The following is a 4034-nucleotide window of genomic DNA, read 5'->3' as shown; positions in this document are numbered from 1 at the left end:
ACGATATGTTGATATTCATATCAAATGGTATACGTAAAACCAAAATACTTATAAAAGTCAGACATAGCTGCTAATCAATGTTCTCAAAAGAACATGTTAACAAATAAATAAAAGAGATATTGTAGCTTTTGGATTTATTAACTTTCATTGGGAAAAAATTATTGGAAAAGTGCAATATTCTTATGAATGCACCTTGTCTTGATGCAAGAATATATAACCTCCCTAGGCTCCGCCACTGCATGCAGAGACACAGAGAGAGACACAGAGAGAGCAGCGACGTCAACGTGCATAATAAATATGACAGTCGAGCACAATAGTTACTGTGATACGAGAGAGATAATGATTGCTTTATCTGGTAACAGAAATTTGTTGTGAAAATAATGTTGCGAATTGAAACTTTACAATTGAATCAAGAGTGAGAGAAAATTGATAGAGAAATAAAATGAAAATAATAGAGGTCATGAAAAATTTATGTGATCCAATTCGAATGTCAAAACCTATTTATAGATAGAGTCAATTGTCAATAATTCATAAATAAATAAATAAATAATTATTATTGAAATCACTTCCACGTTCAATGTTTTTCAAGTCTCGGGTACACCAAAATCCAAATTATCTAAGAAGAAGAAAAACAACTCGATGTAAAACTCAAACTCCTCGTTCAGAGCTCCCTTTTGTTCGAGAAAAAAGAGTCCCTTCTGTTTAGTCAAATGAAAGAAAGCATAAAGGGCCAAGGGACAATTACAATTCAGATTGCCCTTAAATATTTTTACTCTCACTTTCACTCTCTCTCTCCCTCTTCCTCCTCCCTTACTTTCCTGTCATACGTACGTCAACCAGCGTCGCCAACCCTCGTCACTTCAATTCACCGACAACAGGAAAGGTTCCGTTGACTGCATTCTCTTCTTCTTCGAATCCTCTCAGCTTCGAGGCCTATCGTGATCGATCGCTCTCCCAGGCCAACATGTCTCCGTCCATCTCCCTTTCCCTTCTCCACAATCTCGAATCTTCCCTCTCATCGCACGATTTCTCGCTCCTGAGCTTACTCTTTCTCCTCTCGGGCGCTTTCGCAATTAGCTTTTGGGCATGGCGTCGTTTCGCAGAGAAGAAGAACTCGCCGCCGCTGCCACCGGGACCGGCCGGTCTCCCCTCGTCGGGAACCTGCCTTTCCTCGACCCGGAGCTCCACACCTACTTCGCAACCCTCGCGATGACGTACGGCCCCATCCTGAAGCTCCAGCTTGGCAAGAAGCTCGGTATCGTCGACGTCCCCAGCCACCGCCCGCGAGGTGTCCTCAAGGATAACGACGTCACGTTCGCCAACCGCGACGTGCCCATCGCTGGAGGGCCGCGTTCTACGGCGGGTCAGACATCTTGTGGAATCCGTACGGGCCCGAGTGGAGGATGTTCCGGAAGGTGTGCGGCCTCAAGATGCTGAGCAACCACACGCTGGACTCCGTCTACGGGCTCCGGCGGAGGGAGTCCGAAGGACCGTGGGTACTTCCTGCTCCGGGCGGGTCGCCGGTGAACGTTGGGGAGCAGATGTTCTTGACGGTGCTTAACGTGATCACGAGCATGCTGTGGGGTGGGACGGCGCAGGGCGAGGAGAGAGAGCTTGGGTGCTGATTTCAGGCAGGTTAGTGACGATGACGATCGGATAGGATTTCTCTCATTTTTTTTTCTTTTTTCTTTTTAAAGTCAAATCTCTCATTTCTTTTTTACTATGAATGATTCAGCACGCTGTCTGCATAAACAAAACTTCAGGACAAACAGCTCCTGTCGATCCTTGGATCGAGCCTTTAAGTATGCTAATCTAACCAAATGTTGTCTTTGAAAAATTATTTTTTATATTGACCATATATGCTCTGACTTCTTGTCTTATCCACAAACAAGAAATTACGACTTCCTCTTATTTCGTATTAAAGGTGATCACTTTGGGACTTCAGGGTTGTGCTAAACTTAGCTTTACGGACCGAACTATGATAGAATGTCTGTAACTCTTCAAATTATGCCGAATTGAGTTTATAATTTATCGATATCACTAAAGTTCGCTCAAGTGCTCTTCATGTTTATAAAGGTCGGGCAAGGGGCAAGCCACTAAGCTAGTTAGTCATCAAGATCCCTGATTGTTCCTATTTCATATTCAGATATCAAGAATTAGCTGTTTAATTGTCTAGTTTTCTTTTATATAAGTTCAAAATATATAATTCAGTCTAAATGTTTTACAATTTGTCTAGGATAATTGCACATAAAACCTTAAACTTTTCCTTGTGGGACACCAATCCCATACTTTTTTTTTTTTTTTTTGCGTCTCACTGATACCTCAAACTCGCACCAATTACCCAAAAACTTTTATTAAATTTTCGTCTGTAAGTGCCATTAAAAATTCAACATAACATGTTGCTAGGCAAATGGACTGACATGGCAATGGACACAAGTTACCATGTTGGTCAAGAGGATAGCCACGCCCAATCTTTAATGATCATGACGCCGTCACGATGGAATTTTTAATGGCCATATGGATGAAAGGAATTTCTAGGTCATTGATACAAATTTGAGAGTGAAAAAAAAAATAGATTACTGGCACCCCACGAAGGAAGAGTTTTACTACTTCTGGTGGAATTATCGCAAATTTTTTTTTAGATTGAGTAAATATAAAAAATTTATACCATTAATTTTAAAATTTCTTTCTGGATTTTCCGTCCCTCAACAGGCAGTGTCAAATCTTACAAAACTTTCTCGGGAGGCCAAACATTTCGGACTTTTATCCGAGTCTGGCTCGATTTGATTTACAAGGGATAGAGAGGCAGACGAAGGGTTTGGCGAAGCGGTTTGATGGAATATTTCAGAAGATGATTGATCAGAGGTTAAAGATGCAGAGAGAAAATGGAAGCGAGTCCTTGGACGGTGGCGAGGAGAACAAAGATTTCTTGCAGTTTCTATTGAAGTTGAAGGATGAGGAAGATGCCCAGACTCAGCTAACCATGACTGGCCTCAAAGCTCTGCTTATGGTGGGTTTTTCTTAGTCTCCTTCTTATAATATTGGCGCTTACTTCTTTATAATTTAATCGTTTGTTTTTCTAATGAGAATACATGATGGAAACCGATCTAATAAATGAAATAGTTGAACGCACATAATTATTAGAGTCATATTAATATAAGAGAGATTTTACACAGATCACAATAACTAGTTTGTTTAAATGATGATCATTAGTTTGTCATATTGCTTCGTAAGTTGATTATATAAATTATCTTAATGGTAAAATTTCTAGACCTATTATTTTATACAAAGTGAACCTCCGATGATAATCAATTTTCCATTCTTAAGCTAAAAATCAAGATGCATGGGGATTGATGTTGATTTCTTAATTAATTACTCACCGTTCCTCTTCAAATTTCTAATGTGGAAGTTTCAAGCAGTAGTTGAACTCATTAATTGTACATACCATTTTAATTTCGGTCCTGAGGAGGACTCGAAGGAAAAGATAGAAATGACTAAGCACAAGAATTAAGAGTGGTTGAATTGGTTATTTTAGAGAAACTGACATCGGCAATGTCGACTTGACTTCTTTGTCTAGTTTCACTAGCGATATTGCTATATCCTCTCTCCTAAAAGTCCAAACCCCGAACTTTTCCACCCGGGAGTAGAACAAATTTCAAATATGGCATGGCATGGGTAATAATTTATTGAGAAACGCTTGAATTTGATATGAGTTCAGTGCCATTTATTCAAAATTGATACTATCTGACATGTTTAGTTCATATGGAATATAAATCGATTTTTCCATCGTACAAAATCAAATTTTCAACTGCATAAATCGATATGAATCTAACAACATGCAATAACATGAATCACCATATCTGTTAACCCTTCAGCAGTTTTTTCTGTTGTCTTTGGTGTCAAATTGTTAAAAGGCTTGAATTTGGAGCGCGACGTCGCTGATAACAATTTATAAAAGACAACTTGATGCGTCTACACTTTACTGCTATTTGTCGTAAGTCTAGTTCAACAAATAACAACAAAAGAAATAATTG

At 39.3% G+C, this 4034-nt stretch overlaps 1 pseudogene; it reads left to right on the top strand.

The window, feature by feature from the left end:
* Positions 1 to 878: 878 nt before the first annotated feature.
* Positions 879 to 3025, top strand: LOC120292621 (annotated as a pseudogene).
* Positions 3026 to 4034: the final 1009 nt, after the last annotated feature.

Source organism: Eucalyptus grandis, chromosome 4 (assembly GCF_016545825.1).
Source record: "Eucalyptus grandis isolate ANBG69807.140 chromosome 4, ASM1654582v1, whole genome shotgun sequence".
Taxonomy (NCBI): Eukaryota; Viridiplantae; Streptophyta; class Magnoliopsida; order Myrtales; family Myrtaceae; genus Eucalyptus; species Eucalyptus grandis.
This window is presented reverse-complemented; position numbering and strand designations above follow the sequence as displayed.